The following is a 21,333-nucleotide window of genomic DNA, read 5'->3' as shown; positions in this document are numbered from 1 at the left end:
GTGTGGATGACTCATCCTTGCTCATTACTCGCTTTTAAGCGTTCGTAACAATTTAGTTCTTCCGCCATGCTGTCAATTATAATAAGTCCCTTGCGGTTTATTCAACTGTGCCTAATGTAATCATTTTTCTGCGTCCAGATGAATGTTACTTTCTTGGGTTCCGGACGTCTTGTATAACCCAACAAACGTGTCTGTTTGCATAGTGCTTATCCAGGCATTTTGAGTACCCTCGAGAAACGGTCGAACTGTAACTTTGCAGCCAATCAGAAAGGACTTCACAGCGCAGGTGCAGTCCCTCTGTCGTGGGGCTACTCAGACACTACCACCACCACCACCACCACCACCACTGCTGCTACCTTACCTACTTACTGGCTTTTAAGGAACCCGGAGGTTCATTGCCGCCCTCACATAAGCCCGCCATTGGTCCATATCCTGAGCAAGATTAATCCATTCTCTATCATCATATCCCACCTCTCTCAAATCCATTTTAATATTATCTTCCCATCTACGTCTCGGCCTCCCTAAAGGTCTTTTTCCTTCCGGCCTCCCAATTAACACTCTATATGCATTTCTGGATTCGCCCATACGTGCTACATGCCCTGCCCATCTCAAACGTCTGGATTTAATGTTCCTAATTATGTCCGTATAGGTCAGTTTCTATCTGATCCTTTTCCAATTCACTGCGGGCTAAAGCAGGGAGATGCACTATCACCTTTACTTTTTAACTTCGCTTTAGAATATGCCATTAGGAAAGTTCAGGATAACAGGCAGGGTTTGGAATTGAACGGGCTACATCATCTTCTTGTCTATGCAGATGACGTGAATATGTTAGGAGAAAATACACAAACGGTTAGGGAAAACACGGAAATTTTACTTGAAGCAAGTAAAGCGATCGGTTTGGAAGTAAATCCCGAAAAGACAAAGTATATGATTATGTCTCGTGACGGGAATATTGTACGAAATGGAAATATAAATATTGGAGATTTATCCTTCGAAGAGGTGGAAAAATTCAAATATCTTGGAGCAACAGTAACAAATGTAAATGACACTCGGGAGGAAATTAAACGCAGAATAAATATGGGAAATGCCTGTTATTATTCGGTTGAGAAGCTCTTATCATCCAGTCTGCTGTCCAAAAATCTGAAAGTTAGAATTTATAAAACAGTTATATTACCGGTTGTTCTATATGGCTGTGAAACTTGGACTCTCACTCTGAGAGAGGAACATAGGTTAAGGGTGTTTGAGAATAAGGTGCTTAGGAAAATATTTGGGGCTAAGCGGGATGAAGTTACAGGAGAATGGAGAAAGTTACACAACACAGAACTGCACGCATTGTATTCTTCACCTGACATAATTAGGAACTTGAAATCCAGACGTTTGAGATGGGCAGGGCATGTAGCACGTATGGGCGAATCCAGAAATGCATATAGAGTGTTAGTTGGGAGACCGGAGGGAAAAAGACCTTTAGGGAGGCCGAGACGTAGATGGGAGGATAATATTAAAATGGATTTGAGGGAGGTGGGGTATGATGATAGAGACTGGATTAATCTTGCACAGGATAGGGACCGCTGGCGGGCTTATGTGAGGGCGGCAATGAACCTTCGGGTTCCTTAAAAGCCATTTGTAAGTAAGTAAGTAATTATGTGAGGTGAAGAATACAATGCGTGAAGTTCTGTGTTGTGTAACTTTCTCCATTCTCTTGTAACTTCATCCCTCTTAGCCCCAAATATTTTCCTAAGCACCTTATTCTCAAACATCCTTAACTTATGTTCCTCTCTCAAAGTTAGAGTCCAAGTTTCACAACCATAAAGAACAACCGGTATTCTAGTACAGTAAAATGTAGTTATAACCAAGATCACATATACAGAATGACTTGAAATTCATCGTATTCCTGTCAAGCCGTGAAATACGAAAATTAATTAGGGCCTGCACCAGGCACAGAGGTGCACAGTTCAAACAAAATGTTAAAAAAAATGTGGCTTAACATAAACAAACATTTATAAACATTCTTAATGCTAAGGTAGAATACGTTACAGTTTATATCAGTGATGCATTACCCGATCTAAGAGCCATGAATCGTGTTCATGTGTTGCAGTCGGAAACACACTTTTCATATGACAGTCTTCAACCTGAGATATCTGGAACACTAATAACTTGAGGATATACCGTTGGGAGATTAAAGGTACTGCATGTTACGTATACTATCACGGATTAACAGGAATACGTCAAATTGCAAGTCATCCTGTGTATTAGATTGGTCATTCCCATGTTATGAAATGGCAACATATAAAACAGAAAAACCACAGGATCGCCATTGTCGAAAATGAATGTTTTGGTAACAATCGCTAGATGAAAATACAGTTGCAAGCTGTTACTTCCATCAGAGTTATAAAGTGACTCGTTTTGCAGTCGTTAGATGGCAGCATAGCGAAATTGATAAAATTTGTCTTGAAAGTCTCTTATATGTGATGAGGGTTATAACGAATGCCAATATTTGTAACGAAATATTCAGTATTACGCAATTATTCTCTGTCCCCTGCCTTTTCCTGGTATAATTTAAATTTAAACTACTTCAAATTAACGGTTTCGGTTTTACGAACAAAGAAAATCGGTTAACGAAATAAAACTTTCGCTTCATTGTCGAAATGATGTATTTTAACGAAAAATATTTTAAATATGGGATACAATGTTAGCAAGTAGGAACATATTTTACATTACAATTGCAAGGCCATGTGGTCATTCAATAACAGCCCACTGATCTAAAAACATGGCTTCCCAAGTAGATAACATGGCTCCTCTTGTCATACAAAGTGCTTTATAAGACTTGAATTTTGTCCTTTTCCTACGCATATCTTTAATCTTTTCTTTTCAAATGTACGTTCAGTTTTTATTTTATTTAAGGATATTTTCCAGGCCTACATGCAAAATATGTAGAATTTACGCGAAAATAGAGGTAAACGACCATGCAAGTGTTTTTTTTTAAAAGGTATTACGATATTGTAGTGTTTTTTGTAACGCAGTTTTACTCCTGGTTGAGTGTTAGAGAAGGCCGTATGGCCTTGACTCTGCCAGGTTAAATAAATAATAATAATAATAATAATAATAATAATAATAATAATAATAATAATAATAATTATTATTATTATTATTATTGGTGGCCGGGTAGCTCAGTTGGTAGAGCAGCTGGCTACGGACTGGAAGGTCCGGGGTTCAATCCCAGTTGGTGACAGGATTTTTTCTCGTTGCCAAACTTTCAGAACGGCCCCGAGGTTCACTCAGCCTCCTGTAAAATTGAGTACCGGGTCTTTCCCGGGGGTAAAAGGCGGTCAGAGCGTGGTGCAGACCACATCACCTCATTCTAGTGCCGAGGTCATGGAAAGCATGGGGCTCTACCTCCATGCCCCCCAAGTGCCTTCATGGCATGTTACGGGGATACCTTTACCTTTTTACCTTTATTATTATTATTATTATTATTATTATTATTATATTATATAATGAAATTTCACTATAACGAAGTATTTTTATAGGTCCCTAGAATTTAGCTACACTCGTATTTTTATTGTAGTCTTTGTACTCGTTAAACAAGTTTATCCATGACTGGCATCGTCCTTAGCAACGTAAACAATGACTTTATCCACAGCGGTGAATTAAAAACTTTTTTCATGACAACCACCATATTAGCAACCATAAAATCCATACATTTATTCATTTACAGCTTCTTCACAAACAACACTTTATAAAGAAAAGGCGTGCAATTTAAAATTAAATTTAGATATCAATAATGAAATTTACATACCAGAAATGGATAAAATATTGTATAGCACACGAGGGTAAACAGATTTTAAGCGCTCGTGGAAATTATCACCCTCGGCTTCGGATCGGGCGCTGAACTTTCTACTTGCGCACAAAATCTAATTTTACTCTCTCATGCTATAAATTACTATGAAGCCTACAACTTACACTGAAAGGTGGAGGGAAGCGACCAAGCTTGCAGAACGCTGCTGACCATGACAGACAGTGCCGTGGCTAAACCTTCCCACTGATGTTTTGCACCACGGTAGCTGCCCAGAATCGATTCTGAACTCCTTTGATGCGAAGCCATGGTGGTGTGTGTACAGACGGACGGCAAATTCCGTGAGAATCCGGCGTTCAAATGTTCTACTAGGTAACTATGGCAACACTCCGAGCCAGGGCTCATTCCTTACGTGCGCGTAACAGCCCGTGACACAGGGCAATATTCCTGTCAGCTGGCGGCATTCAACTGTCCGATCCAAAACACACTTCGCGCGTCCAGGTCTTTTTTCCTCCCCACATCAAAGAGAATAGATGTGACGGACCATTACGAAACTAGTCTGTACGTTTGTAATTACTATGTACGTTTTCTTTGAGTGTCCGTACAGTACAGAGGCTGTTAAATCGATGAACTGAAGTGTCCGTGGTGATGGAACGAAAGGTGGATGAGTGTGGGAGAAGATATGTACGTACGAAATTTGTGGTGCCTTTACTTACTTACTTACTTACTGGCTTTTAAGGAATCCGGAAGTTCATTGCCGCCCTCACATAAGCCCGCCATTAGTCCCTATCCTGGGCAAGATTAATCCATTCTCTATCATCATATCCCACTTCCCTCAAATCCATTTTAATATTATCTTCCCATCTACGTCTCGGCCTCCCCAAAGGTCTTTTTCCCTCTGGCCTCCCAACTAACACTCTATATGCATTTCTGGATTCGCCCATACGTGCTACATGCCCTGCCCATCTCAAACGTCTGGATTTAATGTTCCTAATTATGTCAGGTGAAGAATACAATGCGTGCAGTTCTGTGTTGTGTAACTTTCTCCATTCTCCTGTAACTTCATCCCTCTTAGCCCCAAATATTTTCCTAAGCACCTTATTCTCTAACCTATGTTCCTCTGTCAAAGTGAGAGCACAAATTTCACAACCATAAAGAACAACCGGTAATATAACTGTTTCATAAATTCTAACGTTCAGATTTTTCGACAGCAGACTGGATGATAAAAGCTTCTCAACCGAATAATAACAGGCATTTCCCATATTTATTCTGTGTTTAATTTCCTCCCGAGTATCATTTATATTTGTTACTGTTGCTCCAAGGTATTTGAACTTCTCCACCTCTTCAAAAGATACATTTCCAATTTTTATATCTCCATTTCGTACAATATTCTGGTCACGAGACATAATCATATACTTAGTCTTTTCGGGATTAGTTCCAAACATATCTCTTTACTTGCTTCCAGTAAAATATCCCTGTTTTCCCTAATCGTTTGTGGATTTTCTCCTATCATATTCACGTCATCCGCATAGACAAGCAGCTGATGTAACCCGTTCAATTCCAAACCCTCTCTGTTATCCTGGACTTTCCTAATGGTATACTCTAGAGCAAAGTTAAAAAGTAAAGGTGATAGTGCATCTCCTTGCTTTAGCCCACAGCGAATTGGAAACGCATTTGACAGAAACTGGCTTATACGGACTCTGCTGTACGTTTCACTGAGACACATTTTAATTAATCGAACTAGTTTCTTGGGAATAAATACAATTTTATCTATTGATAATAAGGCGTTCCTACACTTCAGTTGGCAACACTGGTGCTAGTACGACAGCCCAGGCTGTTGCGGAAAGGGTGGCAAAATGGCTGTTCCCCCAGAAGACCTGCCTCAATGGTCTGCGACGTGACAGGATCTGAACCTGGGTGTCTAGCGTGGAAGCAGACCGCTATAAATAGGCAAAGAGAAGTCCCGCGCGCACGTACGCCTGCTAAGGAAAGTAGGGCGCCCGGCACAATGAGGCGTTGTGCGGCTGCATATGGATGCAGATGAGATTTGGTTATGCTGGGAACTGGTTCTCAAACCACACGGGGCTGCTGCATTAAACAAGTTCCAACAGGGGTGTACAACTGAATGCGTCCTCAAGGCCTGAGTTCCAATCTGGGCGGAGGCGAAAAATCCTTCTCTTCGTCGCAGATTGCAAATCCAATCGACGCCATTTGCAATCTTCATCCCGTCGCCATCGTCATGTATGTATGTATGTATGTATGTATGTATGTATGTATGTATGTATGTATGTATGTATGTATGTATGTATTTATTTATTTATTTATTTATTTATTTATTTACACTGCAAAAGGGCAAGCACCCGGTGGCAGTGGTATACACAATATAAATAATACACAATACAATTTAACACAATAATTACAATTAATAATAAAACATAAAATAACCTAATTTTACAATACAACCTACATATGTATAGGCCCTACATAAGTTTCAATAGTCTTTCACTTTACTCTCATCTCACTCACTGTAGTGGCACTATGACGCATTTCACTGACACTTTAGGACACATTTCACTGACACTATAGAACACATTTCACTGACACTATAGAACACATTTCATTGACGCTATAAATTATCACTGATCGGAACTATTCACTTCACTGTAAAACCATAACTTCACTGACTCAACACGCTTCACTGATACAACAGTTCAAATAAGTCAAATAATTACACCCTTATTCATACTTATAAACAGAACTACATTTAAGCTAAACATTTCTATTCTAAGACCCTCTTACAGGCTATTTTTAAATAATTTACAATTCAAACCAAGGGAGTAACTCGTCAGGCTAAATAAATACATGTCACCTTAAAAAAAAATTAGATGTTAAATGTCACCTTAATTTTAATTTTCACTTTATACAAACTTTTTAAGTTATTCTTGAATCTCCTTATGGAAGGACAGCCCTCAAAGACCGCTGCAGGTAGGTCATTCCAATCATTTATAGTTCTATTTAAAATTGAGAATTTACCTACATCCGTTTTCTGTTTCCTACATTTGATTTTAAAATCATGATCGTTCCTACCATAGTACGTTGGCTTTTCTAACCGAGCCGTTATGTCTACCCATGCTTTCTGACCTAGATGTGCTCTATACAATGATGTTATTCTAGTTTTCCTACGTCTGTTTTCCAAGGTTTCCCATTTAAGTTCTTTTATCGTATCGTTTCCATCTTCTCTTTTACCTTTAACAAATTTAGCTGCCCTATACTGGATTCTTTCTAAGGAATTTATCTGATATATTCTATAGGGATCCCAACATGTAGTTCCGTATTCCATTAACGGTCGCACTAACGTTAGATATGCTATTTCCCTCGATTTGGGGCTAGCCTTTCTCAAGATTCTCATAATAAAGTGAAGTGGCCTCCATGAAGTCTCATGCACCCTGTCCGGTAGTTGCGTCGTATTTGTCACGTTGCAGACCGGAGTTGAAATCCCGTCGAGTCAAGAGCAATTTGCGGTTAACAGAGAGTCTTGCATCGCTCGGAATTGACCGTTACAGTAGCCTGTCTACGTCTGTATAACAACAAATATCCCCATAATTATTTGTTAAATTAAATATATCTACACAAGTGACTTTATGAACTGATGTAATAGTAATCTGGTCGATGTGAATACCGGCAAGCCTATACCTGCATAGAAAACTTCATATATCTGTAAATAAAGTAGCTACAAATAATCTTGAAAGGCACGCAGAATAGTTCGCGGTCTTCTTAAGAGAACGAGTCTCCACCAGTTTAAGGGGGGAGTAGGCTACACCTTTCGCTAGCATAATTTTCCTACATTTCAATTCCCCCCCCCCCCTCAGAATCTATAGGTCTTCTGGAAACAAAAACTGGCATGCACTATCTGCTCATCAGTAAATAATGGCAATGTTTTTAAAAACTCAATAGTTACTTTTTGTTTTTTTTTAATTATATATTTTTTTTAATTTTGTTAACCTGGCCGTGTTTGCATTATAATTACTCTAATATTTGAATTTTCATGTAATTCTTCATTTGATTTATTTTTAATAAGTAAACATGTCTACAACACAGTAAAATCTCTAACATGTTAGTTTTAAAAATATTTTAATGTATATATATATATATATTTTACTTTTTATTTTATAAGCTATTAATTTCTTTCTAAAAATTCTGATCGATATTGTGACAGCTGCAACGGGGTTTGAACACGCGTCCGATAGGGCGCGCGGCAGAAGAAACGCTGGTACGGCCAGCATCTGCATGCTGAAGGGCAGAGGGGGTGTATTACGTCAACGCGACGAGGGGCGGGTGCGCGCGCAACTGCTGCGTGCGGAGTGAAGGGGGGACGGACCCTCCCGACTCTTCCAGAAGTGCGTCGAAGTGGAGATATCCAGATAATTCGAGAGAGCTATCTCTGCACACCCGTAGAAATTTCTCGCAACTATGATTTTGCTATAAAAGAAGAAACGCGAGCGAACTTGAGCGGTTTTCAGTTTATTCAGCCATTCAGTGAGTAAGCCAGAGCAAGCAATCCAGTACCGGAGTTAGACTCGAGTGTGCGTCCGCAACTGTGTCAGCATCCGAAGGCCTGAGTTCGAGTGCAGTGGACCGCAGTTGGAGGGGCCTGAGTTCGAGTACAGTGGACTGTCTCTGAAGGTCTGTGGTTCGAGATACTGTGAACTCGAGTGACTCAGCTAGAAGAACTGTGAACTGAGAACTGACAGTTCTGATTTGTAAATAGTGCTTTGTAAATATTAGTTAAGATTAACAGTTCATTGTTCGTAATAGTCCTAGTGAATTGTCATTGTCGTCGTCTGTGGAGTGCACTAACGAATACTGTGTTACGTGTGTGGAGAGCAAATCCCATTGTTGCCGAGAGCGTTTAATGTGAATTGTAGAAAGGAATTATTATTGTTGAGTTGAAATAAATTTACAATATTATTTAAAAATAAACTATGCATTCTATCTTAAACATTTTACGTTATTAAGTGAATATAGGTTTAATGGGTCCGTCTTCTTGCTTATCAAGTAATGTATAGTCTTAATTATTACCTATGTCACATTTACTGATTGGATTAACGTTTTCGGCAATTATTTGCCATCATCAGGTCATCGTAAGTATCATGTTATACATACTGAATACTGAATTACGAAATTAAGTGGAATGAAGTAATATTCGGACAAACAAACATGGTTACCACTTGACTAGATAAATGTTACATTATAATTAGACGTCCACTCACTCAGCTGTTTACATGAACAATATTTTGATTTTATCATAATGTTAAGATTAGACACAAATGGAATTATGACGTGCAATAATTACATATATTATTGAATATTCATGTGGAAGTATTGTGTTCAGTATAATACGTAAATTAAACTAGCAGGTTACGAACATGCATTATGCTAAATGATTACTCTGTTTGAAAAATTATGCTATTGAGAAATACATGCACATAATATGTCAAGATATCCCCTGCGGTAATGAATTTATCATAAATGTTAAAGATTGAGCACAGAATGAAACGTGAAAACAAAATGACAATATGCTATTGACTCTTCATGTTGAAAATATCATGTTCCATATGTTATATAAGTTGAAAACAAGTAAATTAAAAGCATGCTTGATACAAGTGATTGCTGTGTGTTAAAAGTCTTGCTGTTAAAATTACGTTTGCATGTGCTAGTAGTTACCCATGGTTGCTTGACAGGAGAATTAAAATAGTGATAAATATTGAAATGTTAAATAAATATCTGAAATACAGCTGAGGTAGGTTAAATGTGGTACAAATTCTGCTGTCACGTCTCGAAGATCAATCAAAATGAAAATTTTACATTATGTTGTGCACGTGACAGAACTGCATAAAAAGTTTCACTAAGATATCTTAAGTATGTTTTGGGTTATCATGTAAACGCTGTCTGACTGAACAAAATTCTAAGAAGTGTTTCATATTTAAAAAAAAAATATATTATTGCGTTTTAAAAAACATTAACATTATTTTTTGATGTGCTGATGGTGTAAATTAAACAAGCCAATTTTTGTTTCCAGAGGACCTATAGATTCTGAGGAGAAAAATATGTTGAAACATAGTAAAATTATGCTAGCGGAAGGTGTACCTCCACCCTTAAAGTACAGAGCGCGGAATATACTGCACAACATACCGTCATTATAACCGATCTTAGCGCGCGTGTTCAATGAGGAGATCCGACAAGTGTCTTGCGATCTTGTGGCCACAAGACAGAATAATCCAGTGAGAAAGCCTGTCGTCTAGTGCTGACAACAGACACTATTAGGCGTAGATGAATGTATTTTAAGGCAATGTAGCTACCTTATGTTTTGGAGCACGTCCTAGTCTAAGGGAAAATTGTTTTCTTCCAAGGTAATTATTTTTATAATGCAATTTCTTCTGCACTAAGATAAAATTGTTATGATTGTCGCTAGAAGACGCAATCGAAACCATCCTAGAACCAAAACTGAATTCCGCAATACTCTTATTATTGCGATTTCCGATGTTCTTTGGGGAATATAGTACACTGTATTTAACATTATGCCTGTTTTAAAATGGGAACTGCCAGTACTGAACATCTGCATACACACAATGTAGTGAAAAAATGCTTTCAGAACATGTAAGGTGTGATAGTAAGAAGAAGAAGAATGAAGTGCATAGGATTGGCTGATGATATGGCATTGTTAATAGAAGAGAAGATGATACTAAGACATAAGCTACTGAAGGTAAATGACAGTTGTGAGCAGTATTGGATGAAGATAAATGCAAACAAGACGAAGATCATGATTATCGGAAGAAAAATAAATAAGGTGAACGTGCGAATTCTAAATGAGGCAGTAGAGCAAGTGGACAGCTTCAAATACTTGGGGTGTACTATAAGCAGTAACATGAGCTGCTGTCAGGAAGTAAAGGATAGCAATGGCCAAGGGAATCTTTAGAAAAGGAGCATCTTCTGTGGACCTATGGAAAAAGAACAAAGAAAGAGACTAGTGGAGTGCTTTGTGTGGAGTGTGGAATTTTATGTGGTAGAAACATGTACATTACGACGAAGGGAAGAGAAACTACTATAAGCATTTGAAATGCGGATATGGAGAAGAATGGAGCTTGTGAAATGGACAGACAAAATAAGAAATTAAGCTGTGTTGGAAAGAGTGGGTGAAGAAAGAATGATGCTGGAACTGATCGGGAAGAGGAAAAGGAATTAGCTAGGCTACTGGCTAAGAAAAACTGCCTACTGAAGGATGCACTGGAAGGGACAGTGAAAGGAAATAAAAGTTCGTGACAGAAGAAGATATCAGACGATAGAAGACATTAATTTATAGATCGTATGCTAAGAGGAAGGCGGAAAATAGGGAAGAAGGGAAAATGCTGGGTTTGCAGTTAAATACCTGTCCTTGGGTAGGAATGAATGAATGTTTTAATACAATAAAGCGTGTAATGAAATTGGGCTCTAATACAGCCGTACTGAATGCTGGTACCGCACTCGCTTCAACCTTATGAAAGGAAGCACCTCCTGCAGATTTGTACAGCCCTGTGCACTACTCTTGTAAATAGCTGACTCACAAATGTAATGCAATGCGATGGTAATCCGCGCGCATGCGTCGGCATGACATCACCGACAAACATACAACAGAAATACTCCAGAAACTCCGAATCGAAGGGTGACCTTAAGCGCACTTTGCGATCTCCATGGAAACGCAGTAACTATACAGGCGGTGGCTATCGGGAAACAGTTACAGCATGTTCTCCTTTTGATGGAGTTGAGGATACTTGTATCGTGTGATCAAAGATATTTCAACATTGTTTATGAAAACCTGTAATTTCACGTAAAAACAAAATATCTGCACATATATATTAGAATTGTTTTCAGGAGCAACCTGTGGAGATCAAAATTTTACCAAATAGCAGTAACTTGATATTAAGCCAGGATTGTGAGGATATGCAGTTTTAAGTACGATCGTGCAGTGATTTGTTACGAGTAAGTAGGTCATGGAATACAGATCGCTGCAGCTTATTCAGTGTAGTTAATTGTATGATAATCCAACGTATAGCAATTTGAAAACGACATTCACTATTATGATAACTCTACACCTTCTAAATAGGGTTCTTGTATAGTAAGGATCACGTAAGAGTAGTTCCTAAAAGTCTAATTTGACTATCTCTTCAGTGTTGCCAACTAATACCAAATATCAACAAAGAGGGTAAAATCACATGGTATGTACTGAAATAATAATAATAATAACAATAATAATAATAATAATAATAGTTTTATTTTCCCTGGCAGAGTTAAGGCCATCAGGCCTTCTCTTCCACTCAACCAGGATCAAATCACATACAGAAAAATACATACCGGTATACAAATATTAATTTAAAAATAATAATAAACATAATTAAGTAAAAAGAGATATTGAATACATATACACAATCAGTATTAACTTTGAAATAATAATAAAAAATATATAATAAAAAAGAGACTGAATACATAATCACAAACAGGAAAATACATTCTAGTATACAGTATTAACTTAGAAAAAAAGAATTAATACATATGAATATAATCTCACAACTAATGGAATAGTAGAATTAGTATGATCAGCACAGCACGGGTTACATTGAGACAATGACAATTACCTAGATATTAGTGTTAATGGAAAAATAAAGTAATGACTGTGTAAAATAATAATAATAGTAATAATAATAACAATAATAATAACAATAATAATAATAGTAAATAAACATTATATCTTACTTACTTTACTTTTGAGGGTTTCTCCACTATTTAGCGGTTACCCTGTATTCCCATTCGCCAATCTTCCCGGTCAAGCCATTCATCTCCTTCCAGGGACCTGTCACTCATCAATCTATGGATCTGTCCTCTCCAGGTTGTTCTTGGCCTACCCCGCTTCCTTCTACCATGAGGTGACCATTCCAAAAGAGTTTTAGGCCACCTACTTTCCTCCATTCTTGTGACATGTCCATACCATTGAAGAGTTCGTCTCTCAATTCTGTCCATCACTGTCTCCTCCATATCCATCATCCGTCTCACTTCTTCATTTCTCCTTCTTTCTAATCTGGAAATTCTGGCACCACGTCGTATTCCATCCATTTCCACTGCCAAAATCTTAGATTTTTTACTTTCTACCAATGTCCACCCCTCTGCGCCATATGTCATTATACTTTCCACAACCGCCGTCAAAATCCTCTTCTTGGTGTCATCCAATATCGTCCTACTCCACAGTACTCCATTCAGCATCCTTATGGCTTTTCTTGCTTGCACCAATCTACTATCTATTTCGGAGTTACAACTCCCTAAATCATCAATATATGACCCCAAATATTTAAATTTTTGAACAGCTCTAATAGTTCCTTGGTGTAAGGAGATGTCTCTTCCGTTTCCACCTACTACAAGATAATCAGTTTTTTTCATATTTACGTGCAATCCACCTGCTTCAAATGAATCCAGGAGTTTTCTCATCATATATTTCACATCCTCACGAGATTGAGCCATTACCACTTGATCATCTGCAAATATTAATGAATGTATTGTGCCACCTTGAACTGGTATTCCCATTCCTCCACAAGACTGATTCCATTGTTCTAATATTTGTTGTATATATATCTAAAAAGCTAATTCTTTGTATTTAAAATATTTCTAAACAACCTAATTTTAAACAACTGAGGACTAAGACTACCCCTGATTTCCAGCGGCAGCGAATTCCATGAGCGGGCCATGGCTATTGAGAAAGAACTTGAGTACAGAGATGTCTGATGACGTGGTATTGATAGCAACAGATTGTGCTGAGAACGTGTATTACGATTATGATGTGAAGCTAGGAGAGTAAACCGAGAGGCAAGGTAGTTAGGTGTGGAATACCATATCTCATCTTTATTTTGCAAGGTGTTTCCTAAATGGTTCAACAATAATTTATTTATGAAATATTATATTTTCCTCCTGGACTTCTCGCATATTATGTTGGTAATTAGGATTAGTATGATCTAATATTACAATTTATTTTGTCAGGCAACATGAAATTTATCGCTTTGAGTAAAGATTTTACCATTCATGAGACCTAACCTAAAAATGTATTTACTTATTTGGATTTTCATCAGTTTGCTTTACTGTAAACCGAATTCATTGCTGCCAACATAACAGTTAGAACATAACTGCCACTATTTGTCAATACCCGAAATTCGAAACGAAGTTGGTAAAAGAAAATTCAACCTAACAACTAGAAAATCACTATAATCCACTAGCATATTTAGTAATAGTGGGAAAATGGTTAGGTTTCACCCTTACGGTATTAAGTAAGCTGATCCGGACAGAATGAAAAATAGCCAAAAAAAAAAAAAAAAAAAAGGCATACGTTTTTTAAACGAGCTCTTCAATTTCGTACATAACACTGTTACCGCGCTGTACGAGATGACATATTTAATTTTATTTGAACGTAACTACGACTTCGCAAAAAAGAAAATTCAAAGGAAAAATTATCTTGATGCTGGTTTATATATATATATATATATATATATATATATATATATATATAGTAGCGACAAATTATGGTTATCTCGATCCCCTGGAAAGTTGTAATTTCTTTTAAATATTAAAACTGTTCACGAGGGAAAACCATATCGTGGATTTCTTCATTTGTTGCTGTTACTGGACGTCCACTGGTTGTCTTCCGCACTCTCTCGACCGTGTTTATATAATTGAGACGTTTTCAATGTCATCTATGTGTCAGGCCACGAACTTTTCAAACGCATCTCTTATATAGAAAACTTTCAAGGAAATCTGAACGTCTTTCTAAAGAAACAACATATAATAATAATAATAATAATAATAATAATAATAATAATAATAATAATAATAGTAATAATAATAATAATAATAATAATAATAATAATAATAATAATAATAATAATAATAGCTTCATTTAACCTGGCAGAGATAAGGCCGTAAGGCCTTCTCTTACACTCAACCAGGAACATATATTGTAGTTCTAAAATTTTGGATACCATAAGCGCGTTGATTTTGATGAATAAAGTTGTTGTTATTATTATTATTATTATTATTATTATTATTATTATTATTATTATACGGGAATTTTACTTGAAGCAAGTAAAGGGATATGTTTGGAAGTAAATCCCGAAAAGACAAAGTATATGATTATGTCTCGTGGCGAGAATATTGTACGAAATGGAAATATAAAAATTGGAAATTTATCCTTTGAAGACGTGGGAAAATTCAAATAGCTGGGAGCAACAGTAACAAATATAAATGATACTCGGGAGGAAATTAAACACAGAATAAATATGGGAAATGCCTGTTATTATTCGGTTGAGAAACTTTTATCATCCAGTCTGTTGTCAAAAAATCTGAAAGTTAGAATTTATAAAACAGTTATATTACCGGTTGTTTCTAATGGTTGTGAAACTTGGACTCTCACTTTGAGAGAGGAACATAGGTTAAGGGTGTTTGAGAATAAGGTGCTTAGAAAAATATTTGGGGCTAAGAGTGATGAAGTTACAGGAGAATGGAGAAAGTTACATAACACAGAACTGCACGCATTGTATCCTTCACCTGACATAATTAGGAACATTACATCCAGACGTTTGAGATGGGCAGGGTATGTAGCACGTATGGGCGAATCCAGAAATGCATATAGAGTGTTAGTTGGGAGGCCGGAGGGAAAAAGACCTTTAGGTAGGCCGAGACGTAAATGGGAAGATAATATTAAAATGGATTTGAGGGAGGTGGGATATGATGGTAGAGACTGGATTAATCTTGCTCAGGATAGGGACCAATGGCGGGCTTATGTGAGGGCGGCAATGAACCTCCGGGTTCCTTAAAAGCCAGTAAGTAAGTAAGTAAGTAATTAAGTAAGTAAGTAAGTAAGTAAGTCTTCAAAATGAATGCTTATAACAATAAAACGTTTCCATATACGGTACCGATATTTTATGACTAAATGAGTATGTTCATCTACAAAAAGGCGAAGTCGTCTGCCCACCAACGCGATTCATCTCGCATTCAGGCACCAGTTATAAGAGAAGTGGAATTCTTTCCTCCCCCAAAGTAAAGAAAGAACAGACACTCGGGAATGACTTATAACTTATGTATGGGTCCTCAAGTGGCCGGCCGTTGAGGGAAAGAAGAAAAAATAATGGTTTCCATGACAACGTCTTGGATAATACGTCACGGACTTTAAGGCATATTCATGTCTTCAAGAACAAGATGAAGCCCGCAGAAAGGAATGGAATATTAGACAAATATGACAGACAAGGCAAAGAACAGTTCACTAGCGCGTTCAGAAAAACTCTGCCTGCTTTTACTCAACTCAATTTTCCTGCAGCTGCTTGTACACGATCTAATTTTTCTTCCAAGTAATTCAGTACTTACAAGAAAACTGGTCAAAAACTGACCAATACCGATAAAAAGTTGTGAAAGGCTATTTCACATTGCTAAAGAGAGGGTTTGGAATTGAAGGGGTTACATCAGCTTCTTGTCTATGCGGATGACGTGAATATGTTAGGAGAAAATCTACAAACGATTAGGGAAAACACGGAAATTCTACTTGAAGCAAGTAAAACGATAGGGTTGGAAGTAACTCCCGAAAAAACTGAGTATATGTTTATGTCTCGTGACCAGAATATTGTACGAAATGGAAATATAAAAATTGGAGATTTATCCTTCGAAGAGGTGGAAAAATTCAAATATCTTGGAGCAACAGTAACAAATATAAGTGGCACTAGGGAGGAAATTAAACGCAGAATAAATATGGGAAATGCCTGTTATTATTCGGTTGAGAAGCTTTTGTCATCTAGTATGCTCTCAAAAAATCTGAAAGTTAGAATTTATAAAACAGTTATATTACCGGTTGTTCTATATGGGTGTGAAACTTGGACTGTCACTTTGAGGGAGGAACAGAGATTAAGGGTATTTGAGAATAAGGTTATTAGGAAAATATTTGGGGCTAAGAGGGATGAAGTTACAGGAGAATGGGGAAAGTTATACAACACAGAACTGCACGCATTGTATTCTTCACCTGACATAATTAGGAACATTAAATCCAGACGTTTGAGATGGGCTGGGCATGTAGCACGTATGGGTGAATCCAGAAATGCATATAGAATATTAGTTGGGAGGCTGGAGGGAAAAATACCTTTGGGGAGGCCGAGACGTAGATGGGAGGATAATATTAAAATAGATTTGAGGGAGGTGGGATATGATGATAGAGAATGGATTAATCTTGCTCAGGATAGGGACCAATGGCGGGCTTATGTGAGGGCGGCAATGAACCTCCGGATTCCTTAAAAGCCAGTAAGTAAGTAAGTAAGTAAAGATTTTAAAACATGTGCTTCAAGTTCATTATAACCAAACACAGTGTTATATGTAAATCCTTTGGTGAAGAACTGGACTACACCAAACAATATTTGCAAGGACGCGAGGTAAAATACGGTTTTAAACTTTCATCACACGAAATTAAATGAGAAACTACTCATGTTTGAGAAGTAAGAGGGTTGGACAAACACACTCACTTTGTCGACTAGTAGGGCCGATTGTGCTACCAACAAGTTTCGTCGTAGGCGAGAAACGGACAACAAATTTTGGCTGGAGCCCTGTATCAAGAACGGGTTTTATTTACATGACGTAAATGTAAGACACGTGACCCTTAGCTTGGCTTCCCGCGGCAGAGATGTACAGCTAGTAAGTGTGTGTGTCCCTCGTTCAGTAATGTAACTGAAATTTTTAACAATTTATTTGTTATTATTTGCATTTATATACACTTATTATTTACCTGCTTTCCATTTACTATTTAACTTACATATTTTATTTACATTTTAAAATGATTTTCATATAACTTAGAAATCTCAGTTAACAACGTACTATACGTATTGTGATTAACTCTTGGGATGGTATGAAAGAGCCTGTAGTTGACTCATATTATGTTTTGAAATGTGACGATGTAAATATGACAGAATCACCTTGTGGACGATAAAAACGAACAAAACACGATGGACTACATGTATGTAAATAATAAATGTAAAACAATAAATATCACTTCGGAATATGTATGATAAGACTTTCCTGTGTTAAATTTCAACGTACCTGGATTACATGTTTCGACCTATTTATGGGTCATCTTCAGAACTGATCGTTGTTGGTCTTGGCACCACTTGTTCTGTTTCCTTTGAGGGTGTGTTCCTGTGATATGGTGTAGAGTCAAAGAGTGTGTGTGTTTTGAAGTTGAGTTGTGTATTAAGAATTTCGTTGGGATGTGTTTTTGTGTGTCTGTAAATTTCATATTGTTCCAGTGTGTTTAGTTTGGTTGGATGTGTAGTATTTCCATGTCTGTGTTGATGTCTCTGTGGATGTGGTTAGCATTTGTGATGTAAACGAGGTACGTTGAAATTTAACACAGGAAAGTCTTATCATACATATTCCGAAGTGATACAGTGTTAAAAGTTGTGTAATCAATATGTATAATAAATATTAATTTAAATGTCAACACTAAAAAGTCATTTCGAGCAATTACTGTCAGGTACAAAATGGTAAGCGATAGCGATACGGATGTCTAAGCTCATATCTTCTTAATCTGACTTTGCACACCCCAAATTCCTGTCTCAAAATGTTCAGTAGAGCATCCCCTATTTCCTGTTGAATGTTTGAACACTATTAATGGATTATCCTGCATATCAAGCAAACCGCTCACTAACGCTTAAGTGACGGTTAAAGCTATTAACAAAGTACTGGAAGTATATTTTAATTGTGATGTCATTAACGGTCTTTGGTATCTGCTCACGAATTATAGGATGCCTTTTTCGCGCATGTAGGGGCCTACCTCAGTTACAATGAATGAGTAAAAAATCTAGGAATTTATATAGATAAAAACTTAAGTTGGAATACTCAAATCACACACATATGTAAAATAATTTTTATGAAAATTCACACACTAAAAAGAATCCGAAATTTCCTTCCGTTGCTTCTCAAGAAGGATTTAGTGCAGTCGCTCTTGATGCCTCATTTTGATTACTGTGACACTCTCTACACTGACCTTAACATGAGACTGACAGACAGACTACAACGTGTTCATAATGCATGCGTTCGATTTATTTGCAACGTCCGTAGATCTGACCGTATCACACCTTCACTAAATATGCTGTCCTGGGCCCGTCTCAAAGAGCGAAGAACTATTCACTCTCTCACGTTACTCTTCAATATTTTTCAAACCTCTAACCCTAGCTACCTAGCTTCTCGTTTTCAACATTTGTCCTCATGTCACGAAATAGATACTCGCTCACAACACCATATCACACTCTCCATTCCTAAACACAGAACATTCTACTCTTCATCTTTCACGGTCTCTGCAGCTCATCTCTGGAACTCTCTACCACAACATATCAGAGACTGTCGGACATTGTCTAGTTTCAAAAATAAATTAAAATTGCAGATAGATTCCTTTCAGTTATAAGCCCTTTTCTCTGCCATAGTTTTGTAAAAATATACGCTATATATTTCTTTTTCCTTCCTTTCCCCTTTTTGTTCTCTTTATCAGCCGATGAATTTATTATCATAGCCTTTTTATCGTGAATTTTATTTCATTTTCGTATTTCTTTTCTTTTTTATTATTATTTTATTACATTCCATTTTGATATATTCTTACTTACGTATTTCTATATTAATCATTTGTACTAAATGAGTTGCTTTCACTATATTCCAATGTATTTTACTTTCTTTTTTTTTTCTATCATGGTATTATTTTCATGTTGTTTAGTGTCGATTTTATTATGCTATTATTATTATTATTATTATTATTATTATTATTATTATTATTATTTTTTGTAATATGTTAATATTCTGTTCTTTTTTTGTTAAATTTTAACTGCTTGTATACTTTGTGACCTGGTAGAGTGTAAGAGAGGCCCTATGGCCTTAACTCTGCCAGTATAAATAAAGAATTATTATTATTATTATTATTATTATTATTATTATTATCAGTTTCCTATTGTTAGATTTCAGGATCTTGTGAACCAGGCCTAGAAACCCTATCGGGGCACCACATCTGCTCTACAACAATAGATGTCACTGTTAACTATAGTCCCCGATCACACAATAATATATTGTGGCCTTTATGCATATCCATCTAGTCATAACCATACTTTGTGATGGACGGTATTGATTACAACTAAACCTTAAGTTGGCAGTGGTGACAACGACGTCTAGGAAATCTGAGAATTTCGTAAGTACACTGACTTTCAAACATATGTGACCGTACTAATCGATACCGATCGATAATTTGTTAGTATAAGTGTAGTTCTTACTTCTATGAATAGATGGCGAAGATAACAGTCAGTATTGCCAACTTGTACATAAATATACCCGCATTTATATAATTCAATATTGCATCCCCCTCTACTAATTGTGAAACAACACTGGGTTTAGCTGCAAACCGCTGATATTATCAATTATGAGAATAATTTATGCTTAATCTACGTCATCATTCCCCCCTCCTCGACATGTTTTCAGAGAGAAATTAGGTTATTTTACGACGCTGTATCAACATCTCAGGTTATTTAGCATCTGAATGATATGAAGGTGATAATGCCGGTGAAATGAATCCGGGGTCCAGCACCGAAAGTTACCCAGCATTTGCTCGTATAGGGTTGAGGAAAACCCCGGAAAAAACCTCAACCAAGTAACTTGTCCCGATCGGGATTCGAACCCGGACCACCTAGTTTCGCGGCCAGACGCGCTAACCGTTACTCCACAGGTGTGGACGACACGTTTTCAATCGCCTCAATAATGCTGCTACCTATTGAGAACTAGCGGAACTGTTTCAAAGTTAGTCAATTTTTTTATATCTTTGGTTCTGGCTTATTCCGTGGTTAGAAAGTTCGCTTACACGATCATAAAATCGTAGATCAGATACCTTTGAACCTCAGTGTACCAATAGGTACTAGAAGAAAATTAACATGAGAACTCTGTGACGAGAGGCCTCACTGTGGTGTCAGTTTCCAAACGCTTCTTTATAATTTCTTTGTGTTGGCAATTGTCACAAAGAAGCTGCCATTCTGAAAGCGAAGCGAAATTACCTCGTGGGAGTGAGGGTTAGGAGAAAGTAAAGCCAGCAATTCCCTTTCCAATCCGGCAGCAATCTTATCTGGCGTCGTGTTGTTATATATGCATTAAGACACGAGGTTGCCATGGATACACAAAGAGCTGCACTCACCTCCCAGAGACAGCTGCTGAGGACACCTGCCCGCGTGTCCGGGACTCGAACCCTGCCCACCTGTCCACACAACGCCATCTGCAACAAAACAAATGCATGACTTATCGCAGTTTTTATCAGTGGTTGGCAGAAGTGTTGAGCAAACTCAACGGAGCACGTCAGACAAAGCCCCGGGCCCCTTGCGAACGACTTGCAATTACCACACACGCGGCGATTCAGTTTCTGTACCATGTCGAACATGATGTCACTGTTTATAATTAATTTTCTTTTACCAATG

The 21,333-nt window shown here is 37.3% G+C and overlaps 1 long non-coding RNA gene across 1 annotated transcript in view; it reads right to left on the bottom strand.

Annotated features, from left to right (window-relative positions):
• Positions 1-21,333, bottom strand: part of LOC138715598 (uncharacterized) — a 411,462-nt gene that overhangs the window by 51,794 nt on the left and 338,335 nt on the right. Inside the window, exon 4 of the long non-coding RNA XR_011336508.1 lies at positions 21,057-21,134. This is a non-coding gene — a long non-coding RNA (uncharacterized lncRNA). The remainder of the gene's footprint in view (positions 1-21,056; positions 21,135-21,333) is intronic.

This window comes from Periplaneta americana, chromosome 15 (genome assembly GCF_040183065.1).
Source record: "Periplaneta americana isolate PAMFEO1 chromosome 15, P.americana_PAMFEO1_priV1, whole genome shotgun sequence".
In the NCBI taxonomy this organism is placed as follows: domain Eukaryota; kingdom Metazoa; phylum Arthropoda; class Insecta; order Blattodea; family Blattidae; genus Periplaneta; species Periplaneta americana.
This window is presented reverse-complemented; position numbering and strand designations above follow the sequence as displayed.